Source organism: Nyctereutes procyonoides, unplaced genomic scaffold, assembly GCF_905146905.1.
Source record: "Nyctereutes procyonoides isolate TBG_1078 unplaced genomic scaffold, NYPRO_anot_genome, whole genome shotgun sequence".
Lineage (NCBI taxonomy): Eukaryota > Metazoa > Chordata > Mammalia > Carnivora > Canidae > Nyctereutes > Nyctereutes procyonoides.
The window spans coordinates 4,749,973-4,764,282 of NW_026575125.1; the positions used below are offsets into that span (position 1 = coordinate 4,749,973).

At 42.5% G+C, this 14,310-nt stretch overlaps 1 non-coding gene and 1 pseudogene across 1 annotated transcript; both read right to left on the reverse strand.

The window, feature by feature from the left end:
- Nucleotides 1–966: 966 nt before the first annotated feature.
- Nucleotides 967–3,935, reverse strand: LOC129517678 (trifunctional enzyme subunit beta, mitochondrial-like; annotated as a pseudogene).
- Nucleotides 3,936–12,958: 9,023 nt separating this feature from the next.
- LOC129519031 (U6 spliceosomal RNA) lies at nt 12,959–13,065 on the reverse strand. The gene has a single exon (XR_008666328.1). It is a non-coding gene; the product is annotated as a U6 spliceosomal RNA (small nuclear RNA).
- Nucleotides 13,066–14,310: the final 1,245 nt, after the last annotated feature.

The following is a 14,310-nucleotide window of genomic DNA, read 5'->3' on the forward strand; positions in this document are numbered from 1 at the left end:
GTTCAGACCCCAATTCCGATATTGGCCTCCTGCAAAGAATATGCATGTCTCACTTTCTTTGTATATAAATTGCATCTTACTTCAGCATGTTTCTGTGAAGATGACATATGCACGAAATGTAAATAAAATTTTCACAGCATCTACTCCATAAATACTAGATACAAATCCCCATTGCAGATTTGGAGAAGTTAGCTGATACCCCCAACTTGCTTTTTTACAAGAAAAAAACGAAATATATGATTTATTTCTTTTATTTTCTTTAATACTTTCCCACCTTATTAAGGTTAACAGGGTCCTTATATATGTACATACTGGCCGTGGGATGCCTGGGTGGCTCAGTGGTGGAGCGTCTGTGATCCCGGAGTGATCCCACATCGGGCTCCCTGCATGGAGCCTGCTTCTCCCTCTGCCTGTGTCTCTCTCGCTCTCTCCGTGTCTCTCATGAATAAATAAATAACCTCTTTAAAAAATAAAATAAACATTTGCCGTAAGTTTCCAGTGACATTTAAACTGAATTATCTTTCCATAAGTAAGCTTCTTTAGGCACATTGGTTTGCATTTTATAGAAAACACTTATCTTTAGGTCACAAATAGCAAAGGTGTATAATTTGGAAATGTTACAGACACGATTCCAAATCTCAGCTAAACTCTTTCCCAAATTGCACCCACTCAGTTAGTCTTTAATGAAAATAGAGAACAAAAACAGTTGCTTAAACGTAGCACTGCGTGAGATTCTGATCACTAAGAAGTCCCTTAAAGAGCAGTAAGCCGCGATTGCCGCAAAGCTCAGAACACCAGCAAGGCTTAATTGCAAAGAGGTTAACAGAAGGCCACAAATTCTGTTTTCCTAAGAGGAGCTGAGAGCTACGGATGTCATTTCGTCATGCACTAGAATGGCACTGCTTCTCGTGAGTGTGGCACAGAAACTCCACGTCACCTCTCTCTCTCTCTCTCTCTCTCTCTCTCTCATTTTGTATAAGCTTCTGGGAGCATAGCATGGCCTACCCTCCAGCAGCACAGGCGTCCACTAAGCCGTACTGGCCTCCTTTCTTCCTCCATCTCTTAGCAGCCGCCTTGACCAACCGGCAGCCATTAGCTCCCAATTGGTGTCCCAGGGACAGCCGTCCACCCAGTTGTTAAATTTCTCCAAAGAGAGTTATCCAACCTTGATCTTTTTCTTCCTGGGTATTTTTTTGCGAACCAATCAGAATCCAAGGCTTTAAAATCAGCCACCAACTGACTTGAGAATGCTCCGGGAGACTCCAAAGCATCAATTTCATTCATTGTTAATACTGCCTTTTCCAGAACGTTTGGAGTAGCATATGTTGAGGTCCAAGTAAAAGTTGATCTTTTGGATTCTGGGAAACATACACAAAATCTCCCACATATGCTTTTGGATTATAATGTGTAGGCAGAGCTTTTTCTTTTCCTATAATCAGCATTGCAGATCTACCATCAGTCATGAAAGAATTTGCAGCTGTCCGTGTGCCACGGGTCTTGATGGATGCAGGTTTCAGTTTGACCATCTGCTTCAGAGATGAAGGACAAATGCCATTATCATTGTGAACTGTATCTGTTTCTGGTATTTTGAAGGATACAGCATCAGACAGGAGTCCTGTGGCCACGCTGTAAGCACAGCACGCACTCATCCTGGTCCGGCTGGGAATCGGCTAAGGCAGTGGCCAGCCCATCTGCAGAAGGGCCCATTTTCTCACTGGTGAAGAACTTGGTCACTGTAGGGAACTCCCACAATGGAAATTCAATCTGAAGTTAGAGATTAAAGACACTTGCTGACCTGGAGTCTTGGCCTCATTGAGATCAAGAACCATTTTCCTCATTTTCCTTGAATGACAATACAGACATCAGACTCATGACCACGCCACGCTGCCCAGAAGCTATCAAGCTAACACCTGTGGTCTTGGCTGCGTGAACAGAGATGAAACCGCGGTGACAGCGTGAGCAGGAGTCTTTGTCAGGGAAGCCAGCTCCACATGCAGCCTCTCTAGCGACATGGCTAGTTTCACTTCCTATATATCTGGACCAAAGATGATACAATCGACGACTTCCTTTGGGACGTGCGTCTGATGCTACAAACCTGAAAGTGCTGCTGTAGCCAAACCATACGGCATCAGGTCCTTCTTCCTTGTGCCTGCCTGCAAAAAGGAACGTGAACATCATCCACCATCACAATACTCCTTGTGTTGGGGTTGGCTAAGGTTTTCTTTGATTTGGTCTGGACAGCTAGGGCAGCTCTTCCTTGGAAGAACAGCTCAGAGCTCTTACAAAAAATCTGAGTGCCCGGTTTCTCTCATTTTTTTAATGTGCTGGGCCTAAACCAAAATTTATTTCTTAAGCTGAAAAAAAATAGGGGAATGTTAAGGTCTGAATCTGTTTCATACACAGACTATGTCCAGAAGCACTGAAATACGCTCCTTTGGAATCTGAGTCTCTGTAAGGACCTAACATTGTAGAATATTTAGCAATCAGTGCTGATTTTTGGTTGATCAATTCAACAGTTGGGAGTGATAATCATACTGTTCATGATACCCTCTATTCTTTAACTACTCTTACTTTGTCTTTTTATTATTTTATATTATTTGTGAGAGTCGCAGAGACACAGGCAGAGGGAGAAGCAGGCTCCCTAGGGGGAGCCTGATGCATAACTTGATCCCAGGACCCAAAGGCAGACAATCACTGGCTGGCTGGCTCCAAAAGGGAGCCATCCAGGCACCCCTTTTTTGTTTTTTTTTTTAATGTAATAATAAGGTGACAAAATAAAATAGATGTGTTTTCATGCAGATAGAATAACCCCAACATAAGCTTAAAGCTCATTTATGTAAAAATCCTACCCTTGGCCTCTGCGTTCATACACCCATACTTATGTGCACATACACAGACATATACACACGCTCATCAAATTTAATGGTCATTGGTTTATTCGTATGTTTTTTCACTTATGTAGCTATAAGTTGGTATTAGCAATGAAGGACTTTCATTAATGTAATTTTTTGGAATTTTACAATTTTTTACTTCTTGATAATTAGCATTTTCCAGTCTTTTGATATTCTTTTTTTTTTTTTTGCTTCTGGAGTTCTAGGTAACAAATATGCTTTCTTTTTATTTGTTTGATACATATATCTGATTTCTGTGCTGCATGAAAAATGCCAACTGAGGTTTTTTTTTTCCTTCCGTGAAGAATTTTCACAGCGTTCTGAAAGAAATACAGGAAATACAAGATAAGCTACTGCGTGAAATAAAATTCATAAAAAGCCCTTCCTGAGTGGTTCTCCAAGAAGCATCCCCTGCAACTTTCTGCAGAGTGTTAAGTTTATCTCTTTGATTCAGTGGTACAAGCCAGCCTCCACTTTCATCCTGCAGATGTAGGGTAGTTTACTTTTCAAGTAGGTCATAAAACACCCTGTTTATAAAGCACTTAGCTACACTGCACAATGCAAAGAATAACATGTTCAAACACACAGAGAAGCCTTTCCTAAGGAATTTGAGATTTAAAAGCATCGCAATACAATGAATCATTCTCAGAAATCTGCCTTGCAGGATTCATCGTTGAACTTAAAGAACAATTTCAAGGGCCGGCACTCCAAAATTTGCCAAAATAGGCAGACTTCTCCCCTCCCGTCCTATTGTGTTTGATAGCAGAGCTGAATACAGCACTGGCTTTTGCAATTCTGTGTCATGGTTATAGAAAGCCAATTATTAACACCCATTGCTCAGTTAATGTGTTAACATAGATTCGCCAACCATCCATCAGTGAAGTATTTGGACGTTAATTTTACACCAGTAAACAGCAAGGGGGCTGGGCATGATTTGGAGTAAGAGCTCCCCAAAGGTTTCTCAATGTTGCGAGCATTGACATTGGGGCTAGATTTTGCTTTCTTGGGGGGTCGTCCTGTGCTCTCCAAGGTATCAAGCAGCATCTTTCACTTGAACTTTTCCATGCATGTAGCCTAGCATCTCTTGTCTACCTTGTGGTTACCAAAACATCTCCAGATATTGCCAGTGATCCACTGGGGAAGAGAATTGCCCTTGTTGAGAAGCAATGTAATTCTCATTTTCAGGATTTTTAAATTACTATGTTAAACCACTCGTGGTGAGTGTGTTGTGCAGCCAAGTTGGAGAACCAGTGGCCTATTCCTTTTGTGATTCAAGTCCTGGTCTCCAAGTCAGGAGCATCATGTGGAAATTTATTAGAAAAGCATATTCTGGGTGTACCGGGTGGCTCAGTGGTTGAGCATCTGCCTTCTACTCAGGCCTTGATCCTGAAGTTCCGGGATCGAGTCCCACGTCGGGCTCCCTGCAGGGAGCCTGCTTCTCCCTCTGCCTGTGTCTCTGCCTCTCTCTGCGTGTCTCTCATGAATAAATAAATAAAATCTTAGAAAGAAGAAAGAAGAGAAAGAAGAAAGAAAGAAAGAAAGAAAGAAAGAAAGAAAGAAAGAAAGAAAGAAAGAAAGAACTTCTCAGACATACAGAATCAGAATCTGCAATTTACCCAGATCTCCAGGTCATCTCAGTGCAGGTCAGGTCTTCAACAAAACTTCCTCTCTTCTCTGAGGAGTCTCCTCAACTCCCAAGTCCTGCTGAACTGGCAATCCCTGCTCGCTGGTACAATGGTTGTGTCAGCAGCTTCGTGGGGAAGATAGTGGCTGGAGTGTGGAATTGGGTCAGAATCCATGGCTAGATGGAGGGTAACTCGAATTTTCTCTAGAGAGTTTGTGTCCTTAAAAGATTCAAGAGATTGTGTTGGTTCTTGTTGGAAGACTGTAAGGAGAGGTGGTAGGAAAGGACAAGTGAATAAAATGGCAGGAGCCCCTCCTGCTGTCGTCCTGCAGGTCTTCCTCCTCTTTACCCCTTATTTTCTTCTTCGCCCTGTTTTATAGATTTACCTTTGCCTCCAGCAGTGGTTGAAAATTGTACCAACGGTTTTTGAGTTAGCCTGAGATGGCTTTGCTCCTTGCAAGCAGTCACACTCGGACAAAAAAAATGACACTTGGTTTTACCTTAATAAATTTGGAGACTGGGGATATATAATAAAATACACTGTCCCAGTAAGTTTATTTTATTTTTTAATTTATTTTTAAAGATTTTATTTATTTATTCATGAGAGGCACAGAGAGAAAGAGAGAGATACAGAGAGAGAGGCAGAGACACAGGCAGAGGGAGAAGCAGGCTCCATGCAAGGAGCCCGATGTGGGACTCGATTCCGGGGCCCCAGGATCACACCCTGGGCCAAAGGCAAGCACTAAACCCCTGAGCCACCCAGGGATCCCTCCCAGTAAGTTTATAATGAAAGTTCTGGTATCACACATTGTTGGTTCAAAGTTTCTGATTATCCATTTCATAAAGACATTTAAAGTGGGATATAAATGAATGTCTACTTTACTCTTTAATAATGCTTTAAATAAATAAGTATCCCAAAGAATGAAAAGGTGAATTAAAATAACCCCATGTTAGTGGGTAAAGGAGTGAAAAATGTTTTGTAAACTGATAGAACCAACACACACAGCATTAAAATGATAATTCCTATGTTTATAGAACAACATTCAAAATATTTGTCAATTAAATGACAAAGACAAAACCCAAATTTTATTCATGGCAAGATTGCAGCTGTAAAATGTGTGCCTGCATAAGGAGGAAATGTGAATGAAATACAAAGAATAAGCTTTATTGTTTAAAAAAAAAAATGAGATTGTGGCAGCCCGGGTGGCTCAGCGGTTTAACGCCACCTTCAGCACAGGGCGTGATCCTGGAGACCCGGGATCGAGTCCCACGTCGGGCTCCCTGCATGGAGCCTGCTTCTCCCTCTGCCTGGGTCTCTGCCTCTCTCTGTGTATCATGAATAAATAAATAAGATCTTTAAAAGAAAATGAGATTGTGCACATTTCTAGATTTTTGTTTTTATAAAATGAGACAACGGATGAAAATGTGCATGTGTTCCTAACATCCAGGAGACCATAAATACAGTGTAATTTTACATAAGGCTTAGGTGACACAAATTTAGGTGTTTTCTTCATTTAAATAGTTTTTAATCCACTGTAAAGAGAAAGACAATGTACCAGTTTCACATATACCCCAGGTGCAAGATATATGAAACAATTACTTTGTCTATAGAATCAGATGTGTTTAGGGTCCATGTTTAAGCTGTTCTTTATTTAAGTTTTCATTGGCAGAGGTGTGGATGTGAATAACTTGGTTGTGTCTGCCTTCAGAGCCTTGCTGCAGTTAATGTGACTTTTTGAACTATGCAGATTCTCTAAACCTCCACATCCTGATGCATGAAATAGGTATGCCTGTAACAGGATGGACGCCAAGGTTTTCTTAAAATTAAACGGTATGTTTACACACAAGGCTTAGTGCAGTGCCTGGTAAATTATTATCCTTTAAGGGATACCAGTTGTCATTCCTATTGCCTTCAATTTATGTCACCAGCAAACTCATGACTGAGAATGTAATTATATGGTCAGTGCCTCTCTCTCTCTCTTTTTTTTTTTAAGATTTTATTTATTTATTTGACAGAGAGAGAGAGAGAGAGAGAGAGAGAGAGAGAGAGAGAACAGCAGGGGACATGGGAGAGGGAAAGCAGGCTCTGCGCTGAGCAGGGAGCCAGATGCTGGGCTGGATCCCAAGATCCCAGGATCATGACCTGAGCCACAGGCAGTCGCCTAACCGAGTGAGCCACCCAGGCGCCCCCAGTGCTTCCTTTTTACAGATTCTTAGCTTCAGTGTTTTATTATTGTACATGAGCATTAATATTTGACTTTAATTCACTAATATGTTAAGAGTCAAGGCATACTTAATAATCTTCGATTTAGAAAAATGATTTAATGAAAGTAATGGAAAAATATCCTTGGATACTTGTATTACTGTTTAAAATTTTGGCCTGATGGGACGCACATAAAGGCAAAATTCTTCATTAAGAAGCCCTAATTGAGGGCGCCTGGGTGGCTCAGTGGTTGAGCGTCTGCCTTTGGCTCAGGTCCTGATCCTGGGTTCCTGGGATCAAGTTCTGCTTCGGGCTCCCTGCCTGGAGCCTGCTTCTCCCTCTGCCTGTGTCTCATGAATAAATAAATAAGATCTTTTAAAAAAAGAAGGCCTAATTGAAAAGTACATAACCCAGTTTTCATTAATTTAAACTGCAAGTTTTTTTCTCAAAAAAAAATTTTTTTTTGTTTACTGTTATTACATTGAGATGACCTAACCTGTTGGAATTAAAGTTTTACCGAACCCAATCCTTCACAATTTTGGTATGCTATTTTTTGTGTTACTGGAAAGATAAGGGTACCACGCTGGTGCTCAGTATGTACTTTCTGTTATAAAGCATTCAGGTTCCTTTAAACTCAGGATTTCTCTCCATAACTTAACCCACATCTCGTGGAGGCTCCATCTCAGCACATGTGGGTCACCCTGAAGGATATTGGGGCAGGCGGAACTGATGTAAATATGGTAGTGTCCGTGCTCCTGCTGTGTTGTGAATAACAGTCTTTCCTTCTCCTCTGACCCGGGATCTCTCATCTTCTACCAACATTAATGAAACTTGCAGGTAGCCTGTTGACTTGCACGTAGGTAATAATCTCAGATACTTGAGTTCTTGATGTGTGCAGGTGTCAGCATCTTTAAAGTCTCAGAATGAGATGGTTGTATGGCACTCAGGAATAAACATTCTCAGTATTTAAAAGTTCCACTTGGTCCCAATAGTGTCTAGGTTCTCTTTGCAAATATTTCCTTTTTTTTTAATTAATTTTTTTAAGGATTTGATTTATCTGTCCATGAGAGACTCTGACAGAGAGAGAGAGAGGCCAAGACAAAGGCAGAGGGAGAAGCAGGCTCCCTGTGGGGAATCTGATGCAGAACTCAATCCCAGGACCCCAGGATCATGATCTGAGCCAAAGGCAGATGTTCAACCACTGAGCCACCCAGGTGGCCCTGCAAATAATTGCAAATCCACTCAGTTCATGTTGTTTTATACTATATGCATTATTAAGGTATTTTTTAAGGATTTTATTTTTAATTAATCTTTACAGCCAGCATGGGGCTTGAACTCACAACCCTGAGATCAGGAGTCGTATGCTCTACTGACTGAGCCAGGCAGGTGCCCCAATATGACTTCATTTTTTAATTCTAATCATCCATGATCAGCTCTTTACTTTGATTTTAAAAAAAATCTTTGTATGTGTGTGGGGAGGTACATATATACATACAAATCAATTTTTATATTTGGTTTTTGCAAAGCCTAGAGTTTTTTTTTTTTAATTTTCTTCTCAATACAAATTAAAACCAAGTTCTTCATCTTGGTGATGTAGGGAAGACATTAGAGTTTGAAGCCGATGGCCAAGAAAGAATTCTTGAGCTGTCTTTGTTGTAGGTAGTAAGGAAATATATTTTCTTCTACCTCTGTTTCCCGTATCATTGGCAGTTGCCTATTACCCCAAAGGAGGGGTATATTTAAAAAGTGCCAGTGCTTCCATAGAACTATAACAAAATCTCGGCGTAAATCTCCTTATGTAATTTGTAGTGTGTATCCAAGTTTGGAAAGCGGTGGCCTCAATTTGCAAAATGAGATGCCTTGCCATGCCTGACTTCTGTGCTTCTCAATCTTTCAGACATGTACAGATTACCTGGCAACCTTCTTGGTTTCAGAATGTCATTTTGTCAGTCTGGTGTGGGGCCTGGTGGCAATCTGCGTTTACACCTGCTCCCAGTTGAATCTTTGAGAAGGAACATCATAGCGGTAATTCCTGTCAAAGATAGCTAATGCAAAACTTAACAATCAAATAGTTCACCTACAGAGATGTAGAACATGCTCTTAAAATGACTTATTTTGATAACAGCAATGAATGAAAACCAAGGTCTAGGGCAAAGAGAAAAATGGCTATGCCAGGAAGTCAGCAAACCATCGCTCTCAAATCCAATGCACTGATCTTGATACCTAAATCAGTGTCTGCTACAGAAGAAAGCCTGCAGAATTGGGAAGCTGAAACCAGCTGAAGGCCCCCTGCCTTGCCCTGGCATTTTTGTACCTGAAAAGGGCCATTACTCTGGGAAATGGGGTCTCTTTCTGTGGCATGATCTTCATTAGGACCACGTTGTCACTTAATTCATATTTCGTGAGCACCCGGTCCTAGAGAGACAAACATTGAAGTGCATTGTACTGTGACACTCTTACCGTGTGGGCCGTTACAGGTGGTCTCAATGTGGTTTTAAAAGCAGAATAATTGAAACACAGGAACAGTATGAGGTCTACAAATATTTTCTCTCTTCGTATTTTTTTCCCCATAAATAGCGAGTCAAGTTACAAAGGCAGTGAAAGCCACAAATGACAGTATGTTGTAGCTCAAATCCCATATATACTCAGACATAGAGGAAACAGAGATGGACCTACAGATATAACCTCAGGTATGGATATGGCCGAAACACAGGATATGAATAATAAACTAAGTGTACTAACGCGGAGACATGCGTACCTGTCTCTTCATTGATGGGGTGTGACTAAGTCTTGGAATATGGCAGAGAATGTGTTGTTCAAGATGGATAGACTTGCTGTAAGATGTTAGTGTCAGACTATATTCAGAAGGCCTTAAATTTATATAAACTGTGAACTTGACATAGAAAGTGCAATATAACTCTTTAGGATTGAAACAATGGGGCAGCTGTGTAACCTGATGTGATAGGAGCTTGTGCCAACGATCAATGTCCAGTGAGTTCATATGGAAAATCTTCTCTTCTTTCTCTTCTCTTCTTTCTCTTCTCTTCTCTTCTCTTCTCTTCTCTTCTCTTCTCTTCTCTTCTCTTCTCTTCTCTTCTCTTCTCTTCTCTCTCCCTATCACCTCACCTCATCTCCCCTCCTCTCTTCTTCTCTTCTTTCATTTCTACACCCAACATGGGGCTTAAACTCATGACTCTGAGATCCAGAGTTTTATGCTCTTTGGACTGAGCCGTGCAGGTGCCCCTGGAAAATGTTTTCTAACCAAAAACTCACAAGTAACCTTCACCATAATGATAAGCCATAGAAGGCTACTTTCTGTGATGAATAGGGCATAAGAGAGTCTTGCTGATATTTTGACAAAAGATATGGAAATATTTATATGTATGAACACACATGCATGTCCGTATGTTTGTGCCATGTGTATACATGCATGTACACGTTTTGTGTCCCTGCATACATGTGCATACACATAAACACCTTATTTTTCTTTACATGTACAATTTTTAAATTTTCACATAACCCTGTGAAACACTTCCTTTATGAAGCAAAGGCAGTGGAGACTCTGGGAGCTTAAATAATTTATAACGTGTCAATGAGCTAGTAAGTGACAGAGCTGGAAACTAACCCTATAAGTTTTTTTTTTTTTTTAATGTATTAAGTGAATTTACCAATGAACATCCACTACTTGATTTGACCAAGGATGGGTTCCTACACCATAGATGGTATATGTTATGAAATAATATACAAAAGGGACTTATAGGGTAAAAAAGAAGAAAAAGAAAATTATGCTTAGACCATGATCAGACCAAATGGGCAGTGCTGTCATTAAGGAGAAAGAGAAGTGGCTTCTTGTCCAGGACTGGATTTGTGATAAATCCACTGCTTGAGAGTTAGATGTGAGTGTTCTCAGTTTGTCCACCAGGATGCTGGGCCCGCAAGACATGAAGCTGTCCCCTGGTCAGACAGCAGGTAGCAGGGCCTCACTCACGCTGCTCCCTAGAGGCCGTGTGCAGCCCTCGCCCTTGCTGTGGTTTGACCCCCATGACACCTGTGCCCCCGTTCCTGTAGAGAACACGCCCGTCCCCATGTCCATGGCCCATCGCCAGCTCTGCACACAGATCCAGACACCGTCCCTGTCGGCAGCTGCCCCCTCTCTTCCGCCTCAGTTGCCCTAACAGATTTGCAAGAACACAGATACTCTGGGGCCCTGCGTTCACCCAAAGACTAGGCGGAATCCAGAGCCTCGGTTCAGATCAGAGTGCGGGGGCTCGGCTCAGCGCGCTCTCTTCGGTCTGCCAACGTGGTCCGGCTCCGGGGAGTTGTCAGTAATGAGAAGACCCGATGCCTGGGGCAGGTCGCAGCGTCTAGACTGCTCGGGTGCTGTTGCGGGGACAGTTTGGCCGGTGGCCGCAGGCCTCCCTGCGCCGCCCTCCGCTTCGCAGCCTCAGAAACGGTCCCTTGCTGCCTCGTGGGCAACTTTGTCGCTCATCGTGGCTTTGATCAGATTGCAGTGCTGGGCCGTCCGGGAGGGCGGTCTGTAACTCTGTTAGGGAGCCTTCCGTGCGTCTGGACGATACACGCTTGCCCGGCAGCCCCTGAGTTGAGAGACTGCAGCGGGTCTGAAGGTAAGACTTCCAGGGGCCTGAAAATGGGAAACAGCCACTTCCCAAACTTGGCTCTCCATGACTGCTTGGACCTCAACGGACCTATAAGGCAATCCTCCTTGAGTGTCGTCCTTGGAAAGGGGTCGTCTGCCGGTGTGAGGGTGGTGTGCGGCGGCTTACTGCCCCGGGTGGCATATGTTGCTGTGGCGTGGTGGTGTCAAGTAGTTGTCCAATAGTAAATAGAAAAGGCATGAGATGAAGCTGGCTTGCAATCAGGGCGTGTCCTTCCACTTGGTGACCTTCTTAGCACTCTTGCAAAAGTGAAATGTGAATAACGACGATATTTTTGTTTTCATTAATCTGGTTCTGAGATCAGTTGAACGATCCACGTCCACAGCAATGTCTGGCCAGATCCGGCTTCTTCAGGGGTGTCGAGAGGGCCCCTGGCTGAGTCCTTTTGGGCTGCGATAACAGATACCATAGAATTGGTGGCTTATAAACAAGGGAAATGCAAAAAAATAAAAAATAAAAAACAAAAAATAAAAAAATAAACAAGGGAAATGCATTCCTCACAGTTCTGTAGGCTGGAAGTCCAAGATCAAGGCATTGGCAGATTCAGCGTCACGTGAGAGCCTGTTTCCTGGTCCGTAGATGGCCGTCTTCTTGCTAGAGCCTCACGTTGCACAATGGGTGAGGGAGCTCTCTAGGGTCTGTTTAAGAAGAGTACTAACCCCATTCTGAGGGCTCCATCCTCGTGACCTAATCACCTGCTATCAGCCCCATATCTAAATACCATCCCATGGGGGAAAGGGTTTTGGAGGTGAATTTGGGAAGGTCACTAACAGTCAGCTGTAGCATTTCTTTTCTTTTCTTTTCTTTTCTTTTCTTTTCTTTTCTTTTCTTTTCTTTTCTTTTCTTTTCTTTTCTTTCTTTCTTTCTTTTTTTTATGTTACAGACAAAAAGAAAACAGGACTCTAATCATCATGTACATATCAAGTAAAATACACATATGGATAACAAAAAACTGAAAGGACAACTTTAATTTTAGCTTCATTCTAAGTTTTTGAATGTTCTTTTGACTATGAACTTGGTTTAGTTTTAAAAATTAGCTTCAGCTCCTATGATTAGCTTTGTAGATTTAGCAATTTTGCATTATTCCTATAAAGAAAAAAAACATTTCTGAGTTTTCACAAAGCAGTATCCTCCAAAAAAAAACCAAATTCCATCTATTTGAGCCAGGGTATTTTGGAACTTTCAAACTGAACAGATTTCAGTTCCCAACTTTTTATTTTTTATTTTTTTTTATTGGAGTTCAATTTGCCAGCATATACCATAACACCCAGTGCTCATCCCGCCAAGTGCCCCCCTCAGTGCCCATCACCCAGTCACCCCATCCACCCCCGCCCAACTCCCCTCCCACTACCCCTTGTTCGTCCCAGAGTTAGGAGTCTCTCATGTTTTGTCACCCTCACTGATGTTTTCACTCATTTTCTCTCCTTTCCCTTTACTGCCTTTCAATAATTTTTATATTCCCCAAATGAATGAGACTGTCAAATGTCCTTCTCTGATTGACTTACTCAGCATCATACCCTCCAGGTCCATCCACATCGAAGCAAATGGTGGGTATTTGTCATTTAAAAATATGGAACGCTTCACGAATTGGCGTGTCATCCTTGTGCAGGGGCCATGCTAATCTTCTCTGTATCCTTCCAGTTTTAGTATACGTGCTGCCGAAGCGAGCACTGCTGTAGCATTTCTTTTTTTGTTGGTTTTTTTTCGTTTTTTTGTTGTTTTTTAATAAATTAATTTTTTATTGGTGTTCAATTTACCAGCATACAGAATAACACCCAGTGCTCATCCCGTCAAGTGCCCCCCTCCGTGCCCGTCACCCATTCACCCCCACCCCCTGCCCTCATCCCCTTCCATCACCCCTAGTTCATTTCCCAGAGTTAGGAGTCTTTATGTTCTGTCTCCCTTTCTGATATTTCTCACACATTTCTTCTCCCTTCCCTTATATTCCCTTTCACTATTATTCATATTCCTCAAATGAATGAGAACATACACTGTTTGTCCTTCTCCGATTGACTCACTTCACTCAGCATAATACCCTCCAATTCCATCCACGTTGAAGCAAATGGTGGGTATTTGTCGTTTCTAACGGCTGAGTAATATTCCATTGTATGCATAGACCACAACTTCTTTATCCATTCATCTTTTGATGGACACCGAGGCTCCATTTCTTAAGGCTGAGCTCTTGGCGCCATTGACTTAGGAAATGACATAGACATGGGGAATGAATTGGGAAGCCTAGGTCTTTTTCCTGGGAGATGGTAAGCAGGAGTGAGCAGTGATTAGAAACCAGGATCCTCATTTCCCTCAACTGTTTTAGGATGGAGCTATAGAAACAGGGAGATAGTATGGAAGCACTCTGGAGTGCTAGATCCCGTCTCCATGGTGTCTGCTGGGGCCATGATAGAGCTCTCAGACAAAGCCAGTTCTCCCAGTGGCTCATAGTCTCACTTGGTTGCAGAGATACTGTCTGAGGGATGTGTCTTCAGAGTTTAGGGACATGGCATGGAGCTGAGCCTTTGTGTGACAGGTAGGGAATCTTATGTAAGTGTAATGAGGAGATATGGAGGTGCTGAGAAGGTTACAGGGTCACCGAAGCCTGGGGAGGGGGAGGGAGAGGGAAGTCTTTCAGGTACAGCTTGGAGACCAGAGACACATGGTGGCACACCCACCCAGCGGGATAGATTGCACAGATATAACCGAGTACAGGATCCAGACCACACAGGGTTTTTTTCTGCTGCAGAGAAGAGTGAGCATTCAGGGAACCTGTGTGGATCTAAGTCTTCTTTCTCCCGAGCACCATGAGGTCATGGTAGTTTGCCTACAGACACGGATGTTACATTGCAGAGAAGCATGGGGCAGTGGGGATACGAAAGACTGAACCTTTACCCAGAAGACCACGCCATACAAGAGACTGAA